Source organism: Marmota marmota, unplaced genomic scaffold (assembly GCF_001458135.2).
Source record: "Marmota marmota marmota unplaced genomic scaffold, marMar, whole genome shotgun sequence".
In the NCBI taxonomy this organism is placed as follows: domain Eukaryota; kingdom Metazoa; phylum Chordata; class Mammalia; order Rodentia; family Sciuridae; genus Marmota; species Marmota marmota.
In genome coordinates, this window is record NW_026000207.1 from 3,073,691 (window position 1) to 3,084,807 (window position 11,117).

Here is an 11,117-nt window from a genome sequence, read left to right on the forward strand (position 1 = left end):
CCTGATCCCAGGTCTGGAGTCTGTCTGGCTGCTGACTTGCTGTGGGAACCTGGGCAGGTAACTCAGTTCATTCAGAAGCTAAATTAAACTAAAGTTGGCTGGGTGCAGGTGACACACACCTAGAATCCCAGCAGGGGATCTCAAGTTCAAGCTCAGTCTCAACCACCAGCAAGACACTGTCTCAAAAACTAAAAGGGGCTGGGACTGTGGCTAAGTGTGTAGCATGCCCCTGGATTCAGTCCTCACTTTCAAAAAAATAAGTAAGACAAAGTGTTTAAAAAATTATAAAGTGACATACAAACTGCAAACATAGTGGTCAAGTGACCAGAAAGGCTAGACCTTGGCTGTCTCCTTCCTGCAGACCTGAGAGGAACAGGCTGCCAGATGCCTACAGTGAGCACCTTGCAGCTGCTGGGCGCACCAGCCCTGACCTAAGGGAGGTGGCTTTGTACCGGAAAGCGGGCAACCGCGGGGTGCGAATGCTCTGCCTACTCAGCACCTCAGGGGACCTTCTGGCCTGCCAACCACCACCTCTCACCAAAGCTACCTGACCAACAACGCCCTGGGCGACGCGGGCGTGCGGCTGCTCTGCCAGGGGCTCAGACACCCGCGCTGCCGCTCCGAGTCCTCTGGTGAGCGGTGGCCCCTGGCTCTCTGGAGGGCAGGACACGGGTTTCCAGCAGGCAGCCTCGCGTTAAGAACTCAGACTCCCAGCTTGGAACATGCGGAGGACTCCTCTAGAGCTGCAGAGGTCTTCCGAAGCTCCCAGCCAAGAGAGGAGGCGCTCCTGCGCCCCCTGCTGGCGCAGCCCTCGCCCTACTCCCTGAGCAGAGCAGCCACCAAGGCTCAGCGGGACCCCTGCTCTGCCTGGGTTCAAGTGCCCTGGCTGCAACTAGGTGACACATTTTCCAAGTTATTCAACCACTTGGCACCTTCCACACCTGACTCAGTAGAAGGAGGGAAGGAGCTGCTTCTTCCTGGGGTTATCAGAATTAAACTATTGAGGCCCATAAGATGGGGAGGAAGGCCAGGGGTGGTGCACTCCTGTACCCCAGGTCTCAGGAGGCCCAGGGGGATGGGAGGTTCCAAGCCAAGCCAGGTGTGGAGCTAAAGCCTGCAGTCAGGGCAGCAGGGTGGGGTTGCGGGAGTGAGGCAGGAGGACCCCAAGTTCAGACCAGTCTCAGCCACTTAGCAAGGCACTAAACAAGTAAGGAACTTGGGAGACCATCTGCAAGTAAAAAATAAAGGGGCAGGGGAGGTGACTCAGTGTTAAGAGCCCCTGGGTCCAATCCTGTACCAGAGAGGAAGTCCAAAGTCAGCATCAGCAACTTAGATCTTGCTAAATAAAGGGTAGGTGATGTGGCTAAATGGCAGAGGGCTGCTGGGTTCATCCCCCAGGACTGCAGAAAAGGAGAAAAATCAAAGCAGAGAAAGGACTGTGGGGTGTAGCTCAGTGCCTAGAGCGCTTGCCTAGCCACCAGAGGCCCAGGAGGGAGGATGGGCAGTTGGAGGCCATCCTGGGCCTTTGAGACCACATGGGAAAATACAGGGCTGAGATATGGCTGAGTAGGGCAGCAGCCCAGGTCAGACCCTTCCCCACCCCACTCAGAACAGCGGAGAGCATAGACTAGCCTGTTTTCCAGTAGATCCAGGGTCACTAGAAGGTAATGCAATTACTTCACCAGATTAAGGTGCACAATATTGGGCTGGGGAAGCAGCTGTGTGGTAGTGGGCTTGCCTGCTTTGCCCAAGGTCTTGGATCACCCCAACACCCTGAAGAACACCTTCCCCAAAAAAGCATAATAGCTCATATCCATGTTCTGCCCTGCACTCAGGGGGTCATGATGGACATTTCCCAGTGCACAAGGACAAGAAGTCCTAAAAACCTTTTACCTTGCGATTTGTGACCAGCCTCAATGGAACTCCTCTAAACATGGAGACTTGGGACACTGAGGACACTGAGTTTCAAACCCGACTCAACTACCTTCTAAAACCCTGTCAGGAAAAGCCATGGATTGGGGGTGTGAATCTGTGGTTACCTTCTGGGTTCAGACAGAACCCATAATAGGGGGTATAAAGCCCAAATGGTAAGAAGGCTACTTTGCCCTACAGAGAATGCAGACATGGTGACCACGGGGGCAGATGTGAAAACTCATGCCCAGAACTGACTGGGGTAACCCGGTTCAAGCTTCCAGTGGTGCTGAAGAATCAAAGACCAGCACCAAGAGTTCAAAGAAAACAGTTTATTAAAGACAATGTTCAGCTGGGTTGTAGCTCCTGCCTGCAATGCCAACTACTTGGCCCAGGTCCAATGCAGGGAGCCACCTTCCCAAGCAGGTCTCAGCAATGGCTAAGCCTCTGGCAGCTCCCCAGACTCCCATCTCCCTTGGGGGCCCTTTGGAAGGGGGGGGTAAATCAAAGGCACAGGGAACCCAGGCAACAGAAAAATCTGTAAATCTCTGAATTCCCTCAGTAGCTGAGGGTTAGGATTGGACATTTCCCCAATTGGAACAGGAAACTCAAAACTACTGGCAACTAGAAATTCGGCATATTGAAAATAGGCTAGACTTAAGGGTCACATCTAGGGGAAACCACATTCCCATTTCACCCCTGCATGTCCTATTTGGGGGGGGTCTTAGTAGGGTCCATGACGCCAGGATTCTCAACCCTTGGCCTTCTCAATATGCTAGTCTTCATGTGAACAATTAGCTGAGGCCAGGGTGGGCATGCTCGAGGCTGTAATCCCCAGAGGACTGTAGAGGAGCCTGGACAATTTAACCAGACTCTCTCCAAGGGCTGGGATGTGGCTCCGGGATTAGCACCACTGGGTTCAATTGCAGGAACCAAAGGAGGAAGAATTAGCTTACTCTGGGGGCATGACGTCTTATTGAGGGCTGGACATTGGTGCACAAGTCACAGGCTCCCGGAGGCCACCTCAGACAGCAACACTCAGAAGGGAAGCACTTTCTAGTCCAGACCAAGGCAAGTGCCACCCTTCTAAGTCTTCCTGTCTGAGCCTTAAACTCCAGCAAACTGGTTCCTTGAAACTTCAGGCTGTCTTCCTCACTGGGGGTGGACTCCTGCCTGGAAAAGACTGCAAATTTATATTCATCTACCCTTAAAATACAAAGTGGCAACAAACAAGTCCAAACTGAAATGCAAAATACCAACAGGTTTTAAATTTAGTCTACCCTTAAATACAAAGTAGCAATAGCAGCTCAGCTTGCCCCAGGCCTGGAGACACAGCAGCCCTGGGGGCTGAGGCAGGATCACAAGTTCATCCCCAGCCTGAGCAACGTGGTGAGCAAGGCTCAGGGCCTTTCTCCAGGTCTCAAACCCCAGTACCAATGACAAGGTGGGGTTGAGCAGCAAGTTAACAAAAGTTTGCAAATACAATTACAGTGCTTAGTTTACCAATCAAATTAAGACCAAAAGACTATGAGCATTAGTTCTCAAATGTGACCACAAGGTCCTTGAGGTAGGTTGGCCTTGCATCACCCACCTGTGTCCACTGAGAAGAGGCCTCCACTTGGCCAGACCTGCAACTGCTCAGGTCCTACCAGCTGGGGAGACCTGCAGATGCCCTGGAAGCGCTCACTAGCACCCCACCTCCTGATATCCTGCAGCAGACATGTCCCTTTCCTGAGGAAACCCACCCCCAGTGCAATGAAAGAGCTGGCCCTGCTGTGCCCCTGCTAGCCTGGGAGGCCACAGGCTGGAGGGGGTTGGGTGGCGCCCCCCTTGACACTCAAACATGGTAGCACTTTCCATGCTGATCTCAGAAGAGTGCTTCCACATGTGAGTACCACAGGCTGGGTGGGTCCCAGGCCAGGTCTGGACAGCAGGTCTGCAGGAATGCACAGCATGTCCAGGACCAAACACGGTTTGCCAAGATGGAAGTCTGGCTGGCACCTCTGCGGGGTTGCTCAATTGGTAGCACTCAAACTCTGGCAGCAATTTTTTTTATGGCACAAAAAGTGNAAACCAGGGTCACATGGTGCTGAACTTATTTATTTCCTGTTCAGCCCCTTCAGGATATTAAGATGCTGAAAAGTGAATTTCCACAATTCATTTTCTTACCTTTTTCTTTAAAAAAAAACAAAAGATTTTTTAGTTCCACTTGGACACAGTAACTTTATTTTATTGCTTTATATGTGGCGCTGAGAATCGAACCCAGGGATTGCCACATGCTAAGAAAGCATCTACTGCTGAGCCACAACCCCAGACCCTTTCTTTTCTTTTTTTTTAGTGCTTGAGATCCAACTGGGGTCTCTAGCACTGGGCTCCACCTCTAGTTCTTTTTCTTTCTGGGGGCACTGGGGGTGAAGTCAGGAACCACCCAGGCCTGTTTTATATCTGATTTAGAGACAGGGTCTCACTGAGTTGCTTAGGGCCTCCCTTTTGCTGGGGCTGGCTCCTCCTGCCTGTGTCTCCTGGGCCCCTGGGATTACAGGCATTCATCACAGCACCACTCTCTAGTCCTTCTTCATTTAATTTTTGGTACTGGGGATCAAACTCAGGGACACTTTACTGTTATTGAGAGCTCTGTCCTTGTCCCGGATGCCAATTCAATTAGGAGGATGTGTATTTGGGAAAAAGGAAAAAGTTGATTGCTTTGCTAGCAAAAGAGGAGCCCAGGGGCTGGGGATGTGGCTCAGTTGGTGGAGCGCTCACCTCCCATGCACCAGGCCCTGGGTTCAGTCCAGAGCACCACAAAACTCATAAATAATGTCTTGTCCGTCTCCAGCTCAAAAAATATTAGAGAGAGAGAGGCACAGGGGCCTGGTGTGGTGGCACACACCTATAATCCCAGCAGTTTGGGAGCTGAGACAGGAGAATCCCAAGTTCAAAGCCAGCCTCAGCAACTGAGAGGCACTAAGCAACTCAGTGAGACCCTCTCCTTAAAATAAAGTACAAAATACAGCTGAAGATGTGGCTCCGTGGTCGAGTACCCCCGAGTTCAATCCCCAGTACCTAAAAAAAGAAAGAGAGAGAGAGAGAAGCACAGGACTCCTGTCTCAGAGGCTGTGTTCTGCCCATGAGCAGGAAAGGTGGCTTGGAAGGAGGGGACTGGAAGTCTACCTCCCTGGGTTCTCTGTTGGAGGGTAATTCACTTGTTAACTTGGGAGGCAGTCACTTCTGACCTCTTCTGGTGCCATCCCCTAAACCTGGAAGACTTCATTCCTATGGTGGGTGTGCACTCAAGGACAGATAAATCAGATAAATCAACCTAAAAGGGGGAAGACAGGGAGTGCTGTTTCCCCTGAGATTAGGGAGGGGGGAGATTAGGGAGGAGCAGGGAGAGAGGAAGATGAAAAAAATGTCCATTTTAAAAATAGATGACAGTGGCAGAGCAGCAAGAGCTCCCTTCAGAGCGTAAAGTGGGCACTGTTGCAGGAGGACTGCATGTTTGTGGGAAATTTAGCAAGACCTTGTCTCAAAACTATTGACAATCACAACATATCTAGGAACATTAGCCTGATACAGACTTGTCCCTTGCTGGGTGCAGAGGTGAGCAGCTCTACTCCCAGCAGCTGGGAGGCCCAGGCAGGATTGCAAGTTTGAAACAAGCCTCAGCAACTGAGCCAGGCCCTAAGCGATTTAGGGAGACCCACTTCAAAACACAGAGGGCTGGGGACTTGGCTTAGTGTTTAAGTGCTGCTGGGTCCAATCTGTGGTATCAAAATTCTGTCCTTGACTCTTTTTCTCGTTTTGGTACTAGGGATTGAATCCAGGGTGTTTACCCTTAGATATTTCTACTACACTAGCTCCTTCTCCAGTTAAGTGAAACCCAACCCCATGTGTTGCTAAGCCACTGTGCACCACCCATGCTCCCCCATCCACCATGAAAGGGATTGGCTGCCTCCAATTCTGTCCCCCAAATGTTTCACTTACCAGTTCTTTTTGGGGGGGCTGGGGTTGACCAGGGATTGAACTCAGAAGCACTTCACCACTGAGACATACCCCCACCCTATTTTGTATTTTATTAGAAATTGGGTCTCACTGAGGGTCAGATCAGGCGAGGCGGGCAGTGACCAAAGGAGGCAGATTTTAAAAGGCCGCTGAACAATGCTTTATTGAGATATCCACTCCTGGACGGAACTCGATCACACTCACAGAGTGGACAGGAGAAGGGTCTGAGGAGAAACCGCGTGGCAGCTCGACCAGACTGGATTTTATGGGGCTCACAGCAGGAAGGGAAGGGCTTGGGACAGGAAAAGGTGTTTTTAGGGTCCCTTGTCCCATTGGAGTTGGTCAGGGGAGTTGGCTGAACTCCAGGATTGGCCAGGGGGTCCTGCTGATTGACAGGCATTAGTCAGGAGATCTCGCTGATTGACAGGCATTTCTGCTGGCACCTGATTGATGTTCCTTTCCCCTTGGCTGCTTTGTTCTAAGTGGACACCACCCCAATCCAAAGGAAAGTTTGTGGGGGAAAAACCCTAGGTGTGATTGGGCGATGAGGCTTTGTTTCATTAGGAGGAGATGCTGTGCACTACACCTGCTGTTGGACCTCAAACTAGGACCCCCTTCTGGGCTGCAGAAGGTGTTGGGAAATGATGTAGGTGATGTCTCCTGTGACCTTACCATGGAGTGAGTGACATGTAAGGCCTGGACCTTGGTGTTCCAGGGCTGCAGGACATCCCTTGCTGGCTCCTGTGGGCTCTACACTGGTTCCCCTGGGAGGAGGATTAACAGCACAAGAGCAGGCAGCCCTCAGGGGTCCTGTGGGGGTGGGGGGACTGGAACAGGAGCTGGGCCAGGGGCAGGCAAGCCTGCTCTTCAGGTCATGGTTGCAGGTTGTTGGGAGTGGAGAGATTTCCTTCTCCCAGCTTCAGGGATGGTGGGCTGCAGTGCTAAGAGGCAGGTCATGCTGTGGGGAGCAGGCTCCGTGGCAGGAGTCTTGCCTTGTGTCTGTCATACTCAAGGGCCTGGTGTAGGTGTGCAGCCCCAGCTCTGCAACAACAGAACCCAACACCAGGTGAGCAGGGAGAAGCACCTTTATTGGGATTTCCAGAACACATTGGATTCAGGGGCTTGACTGGAGCAGAAAGAAGGTCCTGGAGCCAGGTGTCATGACAAACTAGAAACTATCATTTTCTATTAACAGGAGTCAACACATTTTGGGAAGATGCATAGCTAGTTCCAGGTCAGCAGCTTAGCAAGACCTTGTCTCCAAACTCTTCAAGGTTGCATTTGTCCCAGGGTGACACCCAAAAGAGAAGCACTTCCCCCCCTTGAACAAACAGAAAGTGCTTCTCACTTGAGGGGCACCCTGAGCCAGTCTTGCTGCTGGGCCTTCTGTGTGAGTGCTTCCTTTGGACCCTTGAACCTTGAACAGAACAAACTGTTAGCTCTGACCACAACACCCAGCATCCTGTAGAGGGTTTTGGCCCTTGGTTCCAGATGTGTCCGTGGCCCCTTTATAGCACTGCCCTAGACTCAAGGTGAGGCAAGGCAGCAGGGGACCGATTTTACTGGTTTTACAGTGGCCACGAAGCTGCAAAACCTGGAAGAAGCCACAGGAAAGATGAAATCTTCCCAAGACAAGCTTTCAGTGACATCTCCAGCCATACCCCAGCTGCTGGCTGTCCCCACCCCACTGGCTCCATTCCAACTGGGAAGGACCTCTGGCTACACTGATCAGCCCAGCAAGGTAGCAGTAATTTGATTTGGGCCTGGGCTGTAGCTCAGTGATAGAGCTCTTGCTTAGCACAGGTGAGGCTGTGAGCTCAGTCCTCAGCCAGCCCAGTCCTCTGTCTACAACTAAAACACTTTTATAGAATTGGATTGAAATACAAAAAATGTTATCCAACCTTAATGGGCTGAAATAGAGACAACAAAATCCCATTCCTCCTGGGATCCAACACAACCCAGAGACCTACCTTCACCTTAAAAGGGCTGCCTCTGGCTTTCCCACTCTCAGTCCCCCAATAGGTTCCCAAAAACTTACCTGGGCCTTGAAGTCATTTCAAGTTTTTGATGCATTTTCTCAAATTGTGAAGTTCAAGCCTAGCAGGTATTTTCTGAGTCACAGAAAACACCCCAGGGCTTGAAATCACAGCTTGAGCTTTGTTCCCAGACACAGGCAGGGGCCTCCAGCACCAGGAGTCAGGAACAGGACCTGAGTGTGCCCTTGGCATCCTGTAGGGAAGCTGCACCATGGGATGTTATTCCATAATAAAATAAAATTGTCATTCTACAACACCCAGTGGGACAGGATCACAAGAGGGCAGGAAAAGTGTCAGCACCCATGTGCACAGGAACATTCTCTAGGAAGTCAAGCTATGGGGCCTGAACTGCAGGGATTGAGTCTGTCATACCAGCACCTAAAGGCTGAGGCAGGAGAAGGGCAAGTTCAAAGCCAGCCTGACCAACTTAGCCCTAAGCACCATTTCCTGATCAAGGGAGAAGGCCCCATCTAGTCACCCCCCTTCAAAACCAAGGACCTTCCTATGAATCAGTTTTTGCCATCTTGAAATAGGGCAACATGGCCAGGTACACACCTGAAATCCCAGTAGCTAGGGAGGCTGAGGCAGGCGTTCAAAGCCAGTCTCTGCAATAGCAAGGTATGAAGCAACTCTGAGACCCTATCTCTAAGTCAAATACAAAATAAGGCTGGGGATATGGCTCAGTGTTTGAGTACCAAAACCAAGGCAGAATGGAAAGCAGATGGAGGCAAGTCTGAGGACACACTCTGAAAGCTTGGGTTCCAGAGGTCACATGCAATATGGCAGTAGTTTCTTTAAGCTATAAAAAAAGAAACACTCCCAGATTGCATGTCACTAGCTGTACCACATGGAGCCCCAGCAGGCAGTGGGTGCAGGCGATGTCCAATCCAAAAGGCCCATTCCTCCCACTCCTGAGGCTGGAAGCTGAAAGGAAATCCTGGATAACCTTGGTTGTTAGGTGTACTGCAGGCCAGAGGAATTTCCAAGCTGCCTAGCTCTTCATGGGAGCTAGAGGCCAATTCCTAGGGAACTGTTTTAGAGAGTCCCTTTTCCATAGGGGTTAACAAATTGCCATCCTGTTTGCCTATAATTGGCCAGCTGCATGGCGGGGTCCTACCCACTGCTGGCGATTAAAAGAGCCTCAGCCTGCTTAGCTAAAGGCTCTATCAGGGAGCTATAAACCAGCCCCCATCACAAAGAAATGACAGTGTGACCTATCGATTGCTTCTATGGGGCCAGACCCACTCCCCAGAGTCCTCAGCGGTCTCAAAGCTGGAGGGACTGTCCTGGTGCAGTGCCAGTTTCCTAGACATGGCCTGCATTCATGACTGGGGTTCTGTGGAAGGTCTGATGGCTTGCCTCAACCAGTGGCACTCAACTGTGGCAGCACTTTCTGATTTTGAATACAGAAAAGTGCCCCCAGGGCTGAGGGTCACCGATTGAGATGTCCCCTTCCATTTCCTAGCCTGGCCAGGACAGGCACATTTGTAACATGACTGTGTGCAGAGAGTGGACCTGAGTGTCCTCTACAGTACTCCAAAGTTGTAGGACACCTGACAGTGCCCTGGCAGCAATCCTTCCACATCAGGTGCAGTGGCCCAAGCTTATAATCCCAGGGGCTCAGGAGGCTGAGACAGAAAGATCAGGAGTTCAAAGCCAGCCCTAGCAACAGGGAGGCGCCAAGCAACTCTGTGACACCCTGTCTCTAAATAAATACAAAATAGGACTGAGGATGTGGCTCAGAGTTCAATCCCTGGTCAAAAAAAAAAAAAAATCAAACAGCCATGTGCACCAGGAAACAAGCTCATTAGCAAATGCTAAGGTCAGAAAGATTAAAAAGTACTCTATGCCAGACTCAAAACCCACTAAGAATTTTGTGAAGATCCCAGTTAGAGGCTAGGGTTGTAGCTCAGTTGGTAGAGTGCCTGCCTTGCATGCTCAAGGCTCTGGGTTTAATCACACCGTGGGTAAGCCAATGGTTCCAGCCGCCTACACTGTGGCCATCACTCCTTTTAAAAAATATTTTTATTTTGTTTATTCACTTCTATGTGGTGCTGAGAACGGAACCCAGCGCTTCACGTTTGGGAGGCAAGCGCTTTACCGCCGAGCTTTACCCAGCTGCCCCATCACTCCTTCTGCCCTCCCCATGGTTGAATTTCCTCCTGTCTACATAAGCTTGGAGCTCTAGCACACCCACAATCAGTGATCAGGTGAGTCCTGCCCCAAGGTCACCCTTCATAGGGCCCTTATCTGAGCAGGGAGGATCACAGCTGGAAGGCCCACCAACCCCTTCCAAGCACACCAGGAGGGGACATCCACACTTGCACTTGAGCAGTATTTGATGCAGGAATAAACACAACTTTAGACAAACCCAACATTGGCACAAGTCAAAGTCTTTGTCCTTATGCTGGCACCTAAGCAGAACCAGCCCACCACCCCCTCCCCTTTGAGGGGCCAGGTTCTACACAGGCCATGGTGGAGAAGGCACGTCAGTTGTAGAACAGCTGCCTACCATGTGCCTACCCCTGCACTCCAGGAAAATAAAGATAACAAAGAGCAGAGGCCAGAGGACGCGGCGTGTGCGGAGGGCACATTGGGTGTTCCTGGGGCAGGGGAGCAGCCCCACTGAAGTCTGAAGAGCAGGAGGTGCCAGGGGAGGTGGGAGAGGGCGAGGGGGATTACTTACTCTGGGGGTCAGCAGTACTCCAACCTGAGGCAGGAAAAAGACTGCTGTCCCGGGAGCTCCTTCTTTTATAGACCCAGGGTCCATTCAAGAAAGGATTTACATCTGGACACACCCATCTCTGCCCTCCAGCTTAGGCTGGTCTCTCTCTCTCTCTGAATAGGATTTTTCTGTGATTTCTGAATTTTTTTTTTTAGCTTGTCAATGTACCTTTATTTTATTTATATAATAAATGTACCTTTCTTTTATTTATGTACGATGCTGAGAATCGAACCCAGGGCCTCATACATGCCAGGCAAGCACTCTACCACTGCCATAACCCAGCCTCTGAAAAAAAAAAAATTTTTTTTTTTTTTTGGTGCTGGGGATTGAACCCAGGGCCTTGTGCATGCAAGGCAAGTTCTCTACCAACTGAGCCACATCCCCAGCCCTTTAAATATTTTTTTTTTAATTGTTGATAGACCATTTATTTATTTGCCATGCAA

General features: G+C 50.7%; 1 long non-coding RNA gene across 1 annotated transcript; it reads left to right on the plus strand.

Annotated features, from left to right (window-relative positions):
- Positions 1-543: 543 nt before the first annotated feature.
- LOC125612812 lies at positions 544-9,470 on the plus strand. The gene is made up of 3 exons (XR_007343293.1): positions 544-632; positions 6,798-6,807; positions 9,460-9,470. It is a non-coding gene; the product is annotated as an uncharacterized LOC125612812 (long non-coding RNA).
- The last annotated feature ends 1,647 nt before the right edge of the window (positions 9,471-11,117 follow it).